A 15,199-nucleotide genomic window follows, 5' to 3' on the forward strand; every position below is an offset into this window, starting at 1 on the left:
TTCAAATGGAATCCCCGGAAATCCATTTGGACCCCTGTCCTCTGACATCGCCCACAAAATAGCATGACTACAATGCACCCCCAAAACCAATGATGTGACCTGGCACGACCTAAAGAAACTGATTCACAGACTCTAAAGCTCACTCTCTACAGAAAAGCGGAATTACAGTGGTTGACCTTCCCCATCGAGATAGACGTGCAGCGTTTCATCCCTGGCATTTCTTCCGTGGTCATCTGCATTGGACTGACACTTCTATCAGACTTACTGGTACACCTCTTGGACACTTTATGCAACTTTACAGCAGTTTCCCTTTACACTGCTGGACTTCTCAAAGACTGACCGCAGCAGTCCATGGACTTTGCATCCAGCAGCCTTGGGACTCTGTAGGCCATGCCGCCTCGCCTGCAGGCCCTGCCCCCAGGGCAGGAAACCCCCCCCTCCTTACTAGGTCCTGCCCCCAGAGGCAGGAAATTCCCTTTGAGGCATGAAACGCCCACAGAGGCAAGAGATGCCCACAGAGGCAGGAAATGCCCTTTGAGGCATGAAACGCCCCCTGAGGCAATAGATGCCCCCAGAGGCAAGAAACAACGCCCTTTCACCTGATAGGCCCTGACCTTTGAGTCAGGAAACACCCCCTCAGGCCTTCCCTTGGCATCACACTGGTTCTTGCTGCTCTCCTACTTGTTCCTCCCTGTCTTGTTCCAGTTCTTTTGAAAATGCCTGTAAGATATGGGTTTCTGTTCATCCCACACTCTGGATACTACTGCCATTAGTTAAAAAGAAAGGGGAAAATGTTGGTATACTTCTAAATTCTGCTTATAAGACCTTCTGTTTTGATCATCACATTAGGTTCCCTTGTATTGCTTAACGTTGTGGTCTATTTACATAATCATTGTTTTCATTGGTTTAATCCCAACTGGTTCACGCGCTTTTTCCTTCTCCCCGCCCCCATCCTATGTACTTCCTCTTCCTGACATTTCCGCCTCAGGAGATATAAAGGACAGTATTTTCTAATGAATAGAGATTAGATTGTTGAACTGCATCACCACTCGTCAATAAAGATTGAACTGTGTCCCACTCAGCCATGAGTCCCTGGTCATTTCTCTCCCTCCTGCGAAGCTAGCCCGGCATCTGGCGCCCCCAACTGGGACCGGCATGCAGTTATCTCATTGTATCTTTACTCCTCTATCTCCCTCTCCCTTCTCAATTTTCTCTTATCTCTAGCCAATGATAAATAAGTAAATAAAATAATTTTAAAAATTAAAAAAAAGTGCAGCCTGTGGTTAAGTAATTTCTGAATAATTATTTATAGGAAATGTATATTGCATCATATCAGAGAAATGTTTGCAGAACTTACACATAAACAGAAGTTTACTAGGCAAGGAAATAAGAGAGTGGAAATGTAGGTAGAGAAACAATCGGTGCAAAGGCTACATGTAGAGAAAAATAAAATCTCTGCTAAATTAAAATATAAAGTATATGTTGGGAAACATATGGAGGGATTACCTCCCTATTAGTCACTGTAAAGAATTTGTCTTGAGGGTGGGAGAAGATAGCACAATGGTTATGCAAAGAGACTCTCATGCCTGAGACTCCAAAGTCCCAGATTCAATCCCTGACACCACCAGAAGTCAAAGTTAAGCAGTGCTCAGCTCTGTAAAAAAATAAATAAAAATTTAAAAAATTGACTTGATCCCATATAATGACTAGATAGTATTACAGAGTTAAACGATTTACACCTAAGCCAGTCAATGAATTTGTTTGCCTAATTAGATTGCTGCAGAAATTTTTTAACAAGCTGGCAAAAAGTAAAGCCATGGTATAAGCCTTAGTGATACTAGGGTCATTACAGTCCCTGAAAGTGAATATATGAAAATATAGGAAGTCGGATGGTAGCGCAGCGAGTTAAGCACACGTGAGGACCAGCGTAAGGACCCTGGTTCGAGCCCCTTGCTCTCCACCTGCAGGGGAGTCGCTTCACAGGTGGTAAAGCAGGTCCGAAGGTGTCTATCTTTCTCTCCCCCTCTCTGTCTTCCCCTCCTCTCTCTATTTCTCTCTGTCCTATCCAACAACAACAGCAAGAACAACAACAATAACCACAACAATAAAACAAGGCAACAAAAGGGAAGAAATTTTAAAAAAAATTTTTTAAGAAAATATAGAGCTAATAGTAAGAAATAAATTATTTAAACCCAGGGCCAGTAGGTAGAAAAACTAGTAGTTCATGCATGTTATAGTACAGAAGGACTTGGGTTCAAGTCCCTGGCACCCACCTGCAGAGGTAAAGCTTCACAAGCTATGAAGTAGTACTGTAGGTTTCTATCTATCTCTCCACTCCATCTCAATTTCTCTCGACTCTATCAAAAAATAAATAAATGATATTTAAAAATAAATAAATGGTTTACACCCCAAAATGTCATCTATTCAACTGTAACTGAGAAGATGTGCTGGAGGAAACAAGAATCTATGGACACTGTGATCTCAACAATTAAAAAAAAAAAAGAAGCAAGCAATGAGACTAAATTATTAACACTGAGAATAGGAAATAGATTTGAGAGCTTCCTCAACAGTAGATTTGCGACTTGGAGAATTGACTATTAAGAGTAGAAAAAGGGATAAAGGTGAGAAGAAAAAGTACAAATCAATAGAATTCTTACATTTTATAGGTCATGGATAATTGTTTTAGTCTATTAAAGTATGAAAGTTCTTCTCAAAATGTGTATACGTATATAAAAAATAGAATTAAAGATAAAATTAATAATAACAAAGAAATACACTACTATCCAGAGAAGCTCTTCTTAATAGCCTACATCTCTCAACATTTAGTCTATATCAAAATCTAAAGAATACCCTGAGGTAGGGGTCAGACTGTAGTGCAGCGGGTTAAGCACACATAATGTGAAGTGCAGGGACCTGCAATAGGGATCCTGTTCCAGCCTCCCCGCACCCCTTGCAGGGAGTTGCTTCACAGGCTCTGAAGCAGGTCCAGGTGTCTATCTTTCTCTCCCCTTTCTGTCTTCCCCTCTTCTCTCTTCTCTCGATCCTGTCCAACAACAATGGCAGCAATAACAACAATAATAATAACAAAAATGGTAAACAACAAAGGCAACAAAAGGGAAAAAAATGGGCTCAGGATTCATAGTGCAGGCACCGAGTCCCAGCAAGAACCCTGGAGGAAAAAAAAAAAAAAAAAAAAGAATACACTTAAGTATCATTGTTCCAGGGTGAGACTTGGATTTCTAGCTAAAAACTCAGTGAGCCTGGTGCTACTGACAGTCATCAAAATCATCATCATCATTATCATCATCATCATCAATTTGTTTTTCCTAACTTATAAGGGGGAGGGGAGAGAGAACCAGAACATCATTCTGACACATATAATGCAAGTGATTGAACTCAGAATCTCTTGCTTGATATTCTAATACTTTATCCACTGTGCCACCTCCCAGATTGTACTGAAAGGATTAGCATGACATATTCAAATCTTTGAATGGAAAAGACTGAAGAATATTCTGTCCTGTTACTTTGTCAATCAAGTTTGATGATAAAGACCTGGGCAGACAGCCATATAAAAAATACTGAAGGGACTTTTAGAAAAATGAAAACCACCCATAAGGGGGAAATAAACCAAAGAAAATGAGCAAAGTTCAATGAAGACAAACCTATGGTGTCAGGCTGCAGAACTGAGGTTACCAAAAGGGACTGAGGGGTGGAGGAGGTGGGGGGTGGGTTGGGATTAGAGGATGAGGCTAAGAACAGAGAAAGCCAAAGGACTGGTATGGTGTAATAGGATAAACTGAGAGGTGTGATATGATACTTCTAAAACATTTATAGTCATATAAACCAAGGCTACCTGAAAATAAGTAAAATAAAAATACTTTAAAAATTGTCTTTATTTACTAGATAGCCAGAAATTGATAGGAAAGAGGATATAGAGAGGGAGAGATACCTGCAGCATTGCTTTACCACTTGCAAAGCTTTCGCTCTGCAGGTGGGGACTGAGGGCTCGAACCTGAGTCCTTACACATTGTAACGTGTACTCAAACAGGTGCACCACCACCTTAGCCCCTAAAAATACTTTTTAAGCAAAAGTAGTAGAAACACAGATACGGCAGTGAATTCTGTACTTGGTAATATGCATAAACTGTGTCTTCATCTATTCTTGTGTTTTTTTCTTGTAGTTCTTAAAACTATGAAAAAATGTGTTATTTTGATGATCTTTGGTGATGTGTTGATAAAAAACTGTATAGTAAACTATTACTCAAAAAAGCTCTAAAGGAAAAAAAATGCATTCTTGTTTTATATGCATTAGTTTAATCTAACTGACAAATTTGTAAGAGTCAAATATATATATATATATCCAATTGGGGACTGGGTGGTAGCACACTCAGTTAAGCACACATAGTATAAAGCACAAGGACCCACTCCCTACCTGCAGAGCTAAAGCTTCACAGAAGAAGGTCTGCAAGTGTCTACCTTTCTTTCTCCTTCTCTGTCTCCCCCTCCCCTCTCAATTCCTCACTGTCCTATGGATTAAAATGGAAAAAATGGCTGTCAGGAGCAGTGGATTTGTAGTGCCAAAATCAAGCCTCAGTAAAAACCCTGGAGGGAAAAAAATCTCCAAGTTATCCATTATATTCTTCTGTACAGATAAATACCTAAAGCAAGCATTTATGTTCCAAAATAATATTTACACAATCAGTTAGAGTGATGAATCATTCATATCTGAGAGATAAGGAGAACAGGTGGTGGGGCACCTGGTTGAGTCCATATGCACTCCTTCCCCTGTGTGTGGAAGTTTCCCTGGTGGTGAACACTGCTACAACTATCTTTCTCTCTCCCTCTTTATTTTCCCTACTCCTTTCAATTTCTCTCTGTCCTATCAAATTACAATAAATAGCTTTTTTTAAGAAACCTATTAAAACTAACAGTATAAAAATACAAAAATTAAAACGTCACTTTAAATATACTTTGCAAAGCTTAAATGGTTGTTTGTCTTTTGAGAATCTTGCATAATAAGACAACTACTCTAAATTAGCATCTTATTTAGTTAGAATGAATGTTTCTCTACCTCCTGTCAGTGCTTAAAAATCATTTGCTTCCATAAATATTTTAAGTATTTCTGGTCCCTTCTCATTACTACAGCCATGGTGTAAGGTTTGTATTTAAGGTGAACAAGTCCAGCTTTATCTAGGTTACTAGAAACCAGCGCCAAGAATCCCCTTACTCAAGTCAGATTGTATTTTTAAAGTGACCTGCTCTGTTCTAGTTGCTATGGAATAAGTTACATGACCCAAAGGGAAAGTCAGTCATAATTTAGCCATATGAATGTAACCAAAGTCCTTTGTTAGACTTCCTATTTCTATAACACAAGTCACCACTATTGATACACTACCGCATGCCCTGCTCTAAAATGTTATATTCTCTTTGAATAAAATTCCAGAGACCGGAGCACCCAGCAGAGCATACATGTTACAGTATGAAAGGACCCCGGCTCAAGCCCCCTGGTTTCCAACTGCAGAGAGAAAGTTTCACAAGTGATGCAATAGTGCTGTAGAAGTCTCTCTTTCCCTCTCCCCTTTTCTTCTAGATTTCTCTGTGTCTCTATGCAATAAACAAAATATTCTAAATAGTAAAAATCCAACATCTTCTAAGTCTACACTATTGCACAAATTATATAACCTCATCTTTCCTATCACTTGGCTGAGGCTGTCTTTTCTTCCTTCACAATCACTTACATCTGCATTCCTTCCCTCGCTAGTTCAAATCACCCCTGTTCAAGTCCTATCAGATAGACATTTGTAGCAGTCCTCATGTCCATCAACTCTGCCACATTCCCACCATGCTAGCTTTATTATATCACAGCCTTCTACCTTTGTTCCAGGCAAGGTCCTCCATCATTGGATCTGAATTTGACTTTCCAGTGCATTTCCTCGCCACTTATATAAACAAATTCTTCATCCCACATTAGCCTGCTCCCTTTCAAGAAAACATTGTCTGTATGTTTATATATCTTTGTCTTTACTTTTTTGACACTCTCATAATGACTAAAGGAAAGTCTTATCCATCAGGTGAATTCTAGCACATGTAAAACCCTTTCTGTCCCCCAGAACCCTTCTTGTTTCAATAGAAATCTCTTCCACCCCCTTTGCATGAAATAAATTGTCACTTAGTTGAGAAAATTATATCTACACAAACGCTCTTCTTAGACTGATTATAAGTTCTATTCAACAGGCAAGTATTTTACTGGCGCCAACCTGTCCACCACAGTACACTGGTATTCAGAGCAAATGCTCCACAGATATCTAACTCAAGGAACCATGGTCATTTTTAAGTATTGGCTTATATGCAAATGTAGAATTCCTGTAGTAGCTAGTTCAAAGAACTTTTGATGAATATCAAGGGAGACGATTAAATATTTCCATTGAAAACACCTTATAAATCAAACTAGTGAGATAAAGTAATTGAAGAGTTGAATGTGTATTCACACAATACAAGAGAAGCACAAAGACAATGTGCTATCAAGGTCTAAAAGTAGTAGAATAGACAGGAATTGAGAGATACCCACAGGTTTTTCTAAGACCACATCAGGCATCACAGGATTATTGAGAAAAATTTCCTCTGAAATGAACGATTTGAGGCAAGCCCCAAGGAAAGAACAGGTTCTACATCAGCAATCAGAAGAGATAATTATTAATACAAAACCTGTGTGATATATCTTAAAAATATTTTTTTCATCCCTAGGAACTTATCACTGTGAGGCAACATTTTTAGACAAAAAAAGAGAGGCACAAACACAGAGGAAAAGGCACTACAACACTGAAGCTTCCTCCAGTGTGTTGGGGGCCAAGATCAAACCTGAGTCGAGCGCATTCAATAAAGCCGCACACTATCCAGGTAAGCTATCATTTGGCCAAAGCATCCTTTTAAAAAAATTATTTCTGGGGTCGTCTTCCCAGGGAAGTCCGGCCTGTCAACACCCATGTTCAGTGGAGAAGCAATTACAGAAGCCAGACCCTCTACCTTCTGCACACCATAATGATCCTGGGTCCATACTCCCAGAGGGATAAAAAATAAGAAAGCTATCAGGGGAGGGAATGGGATACAGAGTTCTGGTGGTGGGAATTGTGTGGAGTTGTACCACTCTTACCTTATGGTTTTTGTCAGTGTTTCCTTTTTATAAATCAAAATTTTAAAAATTATTTCTTTCATATAAGATAGAGTTTCACATAAGAAAGGGGGGAGGGCAGAGTACCAATCTTGAATATGTAGCACAGGGGACTAAACTGTGGGTCTCAGGCATACAAATTGTGCCCTCCACCAAGTTGAGTCTTTTTCTCTGTCTGTTCTAACAAGCATTTTAATCTCCTTAGCAAATTAGCAAGAATGTGAACATGGCAATCAGAGACTACATGGAAACTGAACAGCCATGGGTGGTCTCCTTAAAAAGGCACCACAATTTCCCAGCCAGAGGTCAGTGGTCATAGCAAAAAGAAAACAGAATGTTCCTTCAGCAGAGAACAACAATGAATTTGTTAAACTTTAGCTTTCTATACACTTAATCTTTCTCAATGACCTACTTTATTTAGCTATAACCTCTATTAAAGTACCTATCATTGCATTCATCAGCTTATATTTCACAACTTTTTCTTAAGAATGCAGGCTTAGCAAATATTTCCTTGGCTAATGTGAACTCTGGACTCTGCAAAACAGGACCTACAGCCCATCATCAGAATCACTCTGTGATTCTGCACTTCTAGCATGCTGATAAAGACATTAGTTAATGCACACAGGGGGGAAGAAAAACTACTCAAGTTAGTCACAAGAATTTAATGACTGAGAGTTAGTTTCTAAAGTATATAGGTAAAGAAAAGACATAGCAAGGGCAAATGTTCTAGTCTTTCCTGATATGATGTCTACCTAGTGATAGCTAGTTAGTCTTGAAATATCCCCTACACACAAATATTTTGAGAATATAAAACATATGTAGTATACTTATAGGCATAATATATAATAAAAGGCTGAGAAAAAATACTTCTATGGACTAGTAAACACGCTATACTTGCTTTAAAAACTGAAACTGAATATACCAACCTTAGAGGTAGTACAGTAGATAAAGTGTTGGACCCTAGAGCTTAAGGTCCTAAATCTGATCTCTGTCATCAAATATGCCAGAGTGATTCTCTAGTTCTCGCCTTCAAATAAATAAATAAATAAATACTGAATGGGATCTCTTTGTGTTTCTCTTGTGAAAATAAATATCCCCTCCCCCCAACTGAAGGGACATATGTCTATTGTGGAGTTAAGATTATATCTTCACAGTACCACAGTAACCTAGCAGCTAAGAGAACAAAACATTCTAGTTAGGTACAGAGAAATGGGAAGGAAACTTAAATATACTTTTCATGCATGGCATACAAAGACCTAAGGGAATGGTACATTTCCTATAAATTCTAATTAGGCTAGAAAGGATATTCAGAAGATTTTGCTTTGATTCTGGGATCTGTCATTATCACAGATTCATCTTGTGAAACACAAAAGCAGCTTATTAATTCAGCACTTCACTTTCATGCAGCAAAGTTTCCTAGTGTAAAACAAACTACAGTCCATGCTAACTATGTAGAGAGACTGTGTTAATTTGCATGATGTAAGAGATCCCCCTATCTTTTTTTTAATGGAAGAAAGGTAGATTAAGCTCTGTTTGGGATAATTACTCCAGTTATGGAACAGTCTCCCTGGACCACTTAAGCAATATCAATAGCTCACTTATGACATTTACACATTTTGGTTAATGCAGCATAACAAAATTGGGGGACCTTTAAGTCAAAGGAATTTTTTCCACAGTAACTGTAAGTAAAGAATGACTATGTATCCTAACTAAAGATAATCTTGAGCTCCCAGTTGCTCCAGCTTGGTTTCAGTTTACCAGCATTTTAAGGTGTAGGTGGTAAAAAAAAAAAAAAAAAAAAAAAGATCATATTATTCTTAGTTTGCTAGTTTAGAAACTAGAAGAAAAAAAAAAGTTGATCTTCTATTACAGAATGACTATAAAAATAAATTAAATAGGATTCTAACTATGCATGGCAATAGATAGTAGCTAGACTTCGATATGGTGACGATCATTTTTCAATACATTTAAGTATCCAATCACATATACCTTAAACAAATATGTTATACTAATTATATCTCAATAAAAATATTTTAAATGACAGTATAGGTTATGTTTAAAATGCAGTTTTTATTCTGTATGTTCCCAAAGAGAGCAAGTAATCCCAAATAATGAGAAACCTTATTTATCTGGCACCAAGAGAGGAGAACTCTGGAGGAGTGGTTTCCTGAATAATAAACACCCAGCCATTCATTTTCTTGGAGTGGAAGCATAGCCTCTCCTGCCAACACTCCTCCCCTAAGGAACCCCTCCTCCACCCTGCATGGCCAAGCTGGACTGTCATTCATGGTATGTCAGCCCACTGACTCAAGAGACAACATATGGCCCAGATGGAACCAGTCACAGGCAACATCCCTCCACACATAGTAGTACATCTAGAAGTAGGACTGTAATCCAAGCAGGACCTATACCCTTTCACTTAATTGTGTGTTTGAACGTAAGAGAAAAAGGTCTCTCATCTTTGTTTATCCAAAAGCCTCAACCAAGTAGACATGAATTGAAAATAACAGTCTTAGGAAATTTTCATTTAATCTCGTGAGTACTGCTTTGTCACAGGCCAACCATGCCTTTGAACTTTTGGCAACATAAGTCAACATTTGCAAGACAGGTTTTTATCAATTGCAATTAAATAGATCCTGATTCCAAACATCATAATGATTAAAGTTTGCCAATGTTAAAGGAAATCTTCCCAGATGAACTCTACACTTCTCTACATCCTATCCTATCCTACCCTATCCTATCTACTTACATAGTAAGATGTGATATTCTTCAGCACTATTATATTATCCAGGGATACTTGAGTCTTCACTACAGAGGTCAGCATTGCTCTGTAACAGTGTTTATTATATTGTAAGCAATTGTAATGCCTTAGTCTGGGGGCCAGATATAAATTTTGCTGCCTTTACTGCCAGGTCCTGCTACAACAGGACCTAAACAAAATTTTTTCATAAACAAAAATACCATTTACTAAAGGGGAATAATTTAAGACAAGCCAAACCAGTTGCTGTGAATGACTAATCACACTATGTCCTTTGTATCACAATGAACAGTACTTCACTCAAGTTACAAAACAACAACAGAAAACTAACAGAAAGATGGGGGCTGGGGGTAGAAGTGCATGCAAAACATGCAGTCACTCTAACACATCCTAGCAGTCTGCCCTTGGCCCTGACCTCTCCACTTCCTCTGTTTCTTTCTCTGCATAACATGTTCCACTCTTGTCATAGCCTTGACCAACTGCATGCATTTCAAATGGGCTCCTCTCTGGGGTGTTATCTTTCTCACAGCTAATTGGCTTTACTTTTCATCTTCCTAAGCATGACATCTGGAAGAGACATCTAACCAAACTCTTCAGAGTTAAACCAATAAAATGCCTATTAGTAGGCAAGATTGACCGCTGATGTCAGCTATAAAAGAAAAAAAAAATCCCTCTCTCCATAGTTAGTAAGTAGATAAGAGCTTCGGTTGTCTGGTGCCAGATTTTTAAACATCTTTGTATTCAGCTGATGATGATGATGACGATGATGACAATGATGTACCAAAGGATTGCTCAGTTCAGACTTAGGTGGTACCAGGACTGGACCCATTGACCTCTAAGCCTCTGGCATGAAAGTCTTGTATAATCACTATGTTCACTCGCTGAGCTGGTGCCAGATTTTATACTTTTCCCATTATTTCATGAAAAAAACTCATGATCAATTATGATTGCAAGTACAAAAAGTTGGAAAATATACTTTCTGAAATGTGTCTAGTACACTCATCCATTTATTTGTTTAAATGTTTCAAGAATTGAATATGTGCTCAGAAACTTTTTAGTCTTTGAGGAGATTGCAGTAAACAAAACACATAAAGACTCAGCCTTGGATAAATTTATATTCTGATCACATTAATCTTACCTTGCACATCTTTGTTGCTTACCCAGCACACTTGGTCTTCTTCTTTTTTTTTTAATTTAAGAAAGGAACCATAAGGTAGGAGAGGTACAACTCTACACAATTCCCACCACCCAATCTCCATATCCCACCCCCTCCCCTGATAGCTTTCCCATTCTCTATCCCTCTGGGAGTATGGACCCAGGGTCATTGAGGGTTGCAGAAGGTAGAAGGTCTGGCTTCTGTAATTGCTTCCCCGCTGAACATGGGCGTTGACTGGTCGGTCCATACTCCCAGTCTGCCTCTCTCTTTCCCTAGTAGGGTGGGTCTCTGGGGAAGCTGAGTTCCAGGACACATTGGTGGGGTCTTCAATCCAGGGAAGCCTGACCAGCATCCTGGTGGCATCTGAAACCTGGTGATTGAAAAGAGAGTTAACATACGAAGCCAAACAAATTGTTGAGCAATCATGGACCCAAAGCTTGGAATAGTGGGAGAGAAAGTGTTAGGGAGGTACTCACTGCAAACTCTAGTGTACTTCTGCTTTCAGCCTCTGTGGAGAGCAGTCTGGAAAACTCTCAGAAGGCTAGACATGGACCTTCCATATGATCCAGTAATTCCTCTCCTGGGCTTATACCCCAAGGACTCCATAACACCCAACCAAAAAGAGGTATGTACTCCTATGTTCATAGCAGCACAATTCATAATAGCTAAAACCTGGAAGCAACCCAGGTGCCCAACAACAGATGAGTGGCTGAGAAAGCTGTGGTATATATACACAATGGAATACTATGCAGCTATCAAGAACAATGAACCCACCTTCTCTGACCCATCTTGGACAGAGCTAGAAGGAATTATGTTAAGTGAGCTAAGTCAGAAAGATAAAGATGAGTATGGGATGATCCCACTCATCAATAGAAGTTGAGTAAGAAGATCTGAAAGGGAAACTAAAAGCAGGACCTGATCAAATTGTAAGTAGGGCACCAAAGTAAAAACCCTGTGGTGAGGGGTAGGCATGCATCTTCCTGGGCCAGTGGGGAGTGGGAGTGGGTGGGAGGGATGGGTCACAGTCTTTTGGTGGTGGGAATGGTGTTTATGTACACTCCTAGCAAAATGTAGACATATAAATCAGTAGTTGATTAATATGAGGGGGGAAAATCAATTGTATGTCTCAAAGTTTCTCAAAACACAAACTGAATCTTATTAATATATAGGCTGTGTATTTGATATGCGGACTCTCTCAAAAGCCTAGCACACTTGGTCTTCTATAAAATATATGACCTTATTATTGTCTTAAAAATTTGCACATAGCTATATCAATAAAGTACTAATGTTGCAAACTTTTGGTAAACTGATTATATAACAATAATCAAGTTTGTTGCTGACTTGCTTGGATTACTTATGCATTCAGTACCAAGACAGATGCTAAATGTGCATATGTAAATTACAAGTCTAATGAGTTACAACTAAAAATCAACAGACAGGTGTCCATCTCACTTAATGAATACTAGAAGCTTTTTTTTTTCCTCTGGGGTTATCGCTGGCGCTTGGTGCCAGCACTATCAATCCACTATTCCTGGTGGCCATTTTTTTCCATTTTGTTGGATAAAACAGAGAGAAATTGAGAGAGGAGAGGGAGATAGGCGAGAGAAAGACACCTGCAGGCCTGTTTCACCACTTGTGAAGCATCCCCTCTACTCAGCTCGAGACTGAATACTTGCTGGGGCCCTTGTGCTTAGTGAAATGAACCAGGTGTGCCAGTGCTAGAAATTACCAGAGAATCAGTCTCATGTCCAATACTTTTACTAATAATTTCTCTCTAGCCTTTTTACTTTCATCTGGATTTTTGCGGGGCTTTTTAACACCTGCATGACTCCTTGCTCTCAGTGTTTTTTTTTTCTTTCTTTTAGATAGAAGGTAAAAGGCAAAGATAGAAAGGAAGAGAGAGACCAGGTGCATGTGTGTGGGGAGAATACAGGTCCAAGAAGGATGATAGAGGACCTAAAGGGGGTTGTATTGTTATATGGAAAACTGAGAAATGTTATGCATGTAAAAACTGTTGTATTTACTGCCGAATGTAAAACATTAATTCCCCAAAAAGAAATTTTAAAAAAAGGGGGGAAGCAACCGAGAGAGAGATACATGTTGTAACAACCTCATGGGACACAGAACTATTCACTAAGGAGTTAAAAATGTTTATCTTTCTAACTGCCAACATTATTAGAAACATTATATTAATACTAAGCAAAGTATCAATATGAATTTCATCTAAGACTATAAATAAAACTTGTCCATTATATGTCTATAAAGTAAAATTCATTTCTCTGGATTAGATACTCCAATAAAAAGTACTACTCCATTCTTTTATCTGGATACTTAAATATCAACTACATTCTTTTTATTTTTACCAGAGCACTGATCAGCTTTGGTTTTGGTCGTGGTAAGATTGAACCTGGGACTTTGGAGCCTCGGGCAGGGCATGAGAGTCTCTTAGCATAACCATTATGTTATTTACCTCCAACCTATCAACTACATTAAATGACATGTTAAAAAAAAACAAAAAACTCAAGAGTTCTAATCTTTCTTTGAAAAATGAATCCTACAACTGCTTAAACATCTTCTTCACATTCTTCATTCTGTATCAAGGCTATGGTCATATTTGATCCCTTCCTGAATTACCACCTTTTGTTAACTGTAGCACAGTTACCACCATCCTATATTACTATATCTATTAAGGAGTAAGGAAAGGTGGGGGTAGATAGCATAATAGTCATGCAAAGAAACTCATGCCTGAGGATCCAAAGTCACAATTTTAATTCCCTGTACCACCCACCATAAGCCAGAGCTGAGCAGTGCTCAGGTAAAACAAGATTTTAAAACATAAAAAAAGACACCTATGGGTATCTAATCTTTGATAAGGGGGCCCAAAGGATTAAATGGAAGAAAGAGGCTATCTTCAATAAATGGTGCTGGGAAAACTGGGTTGAAACATGCAGAAGAATGAAATTGAACCACTTTATCTCACCAGAAACAAAAATCAACTCCAAATGGATCAAAGACCTAGATGTCAGACCAGAAACAATCAAATACTTAGAGGAAAACATTGGTAAAACACTTTCCCACCTACACCTCAAGGACATCTTTGATGAATCAAACCCAATTGCAAGGAAGACTAAAGCAGAAACAAACCAATGGGACTACATCAAATTGAAAAGCTTCTGCACAGCCAGAGAAACTATTAAACAAACAGAGAGACCCATCACAGAATGGGAGAAGATCTTCACATGCCATACATCAGACAAGAAACTAATCACCAAAATATATAAAGAGCTCAGCAAACTTAGCACCAAAAAAGCAAATGACCCCATCCAAAAATGGGCAGAGGATATGAACAAAACATTCACCTCAGAGGAGATCCAAAAGGCTAACAAACATATGAAAAACTGCTCTAGGTCACTGATTGTCAGAGAAATGCAAATTAAGACAACACTAAGATACTACCTCAATCCTGTAAGAACGGCATACATCAAAAAGGACAGCAGCAACAAATGCTAGAGAGGATGTGGGGACAGAGGAACCTTTTTACATTGCTGGTGGGAATGTAAATTGGTAGAGCCTCTGTGGAGAGCAGTCTGGAAAACTCTCAGAAGGCTAGACATGGACCTTCCATATGATCCAGTAATTCCTCTCCTGGGCTTATACCCCAAGGACTCCATAACACCCAACCAAAAAGAGGTGTGTACTCCTATGTTCATAGCAGCACAATACATAATAGCTAAAACCTGGAAGCAACCCAGGTGCCCAACAACAGATGAGTGGCTGAGAAAGCTGTGGTATATATATATACAATGGAATACTATGCAGCTATCAAGAACAATGAACCCACCTTCTCTGACCCATCTTGGACAGAGCTAGAAGGAATTATGTTAAGTGAGCTAAGTCAGAAAGATAAAGATGAGTATGGGATGATCCCACTCATCAACAGAAGTTGAATAAGAAGATCTGAAAGAGAAACTAAAAGCAGGACCTGATCAAAATTGTAAGTAGGGCACCAAAGTAAAAACCCTGTGGTGAGGGGTAGGCATGCATCTTCCTGGGCCAGTGGGGAGTGGGAGTGGGTGGGAGGGATGGGTCACAGTCTTTTGGTGGTGGGAATGGTGTT

At 38.9% G+C, this 15,199-nt stretch overlaps 1 protein-coding gene and 1 non-coding gene across 9 annotated transcripts in view; one reads left to right on the plus strand and one right to left on the minus strand.

The window, feature by feature from the left end:
• The window catches only part of DOCK4 (dedicator of cytokinesis 4), a 541,157-nt gene that overhangs the window by 475,626 nt on the left and 50,332 nt on the right, over positions 1–15,199 (minus strand). The window lies entirely within an intron of this gene.
• On the plus strand, positions 1,742–1,873 carry LOC132540089 (small nucleolar RNA SNORA33). Its single transcript, XR_009551353.1, has one exon. It is a non-coding gene; the product is annotated as a small nucleolar RNA SNORA33 (small nucleolar RNA).

This window comes from Erinaceus europaeus, chromosome 8 (genome assembly GCF_950295315.1).
Source record: "Erinaceus europaeus chromosome 8, mEriEur2.1, whole genome shotgun sequence".
NCBI lineage: Eukaryota > Metazoa > Chordata > Mammalia > Eulipotyphla > Erinaceidae > Erinaceus > Erinaceus europaeus.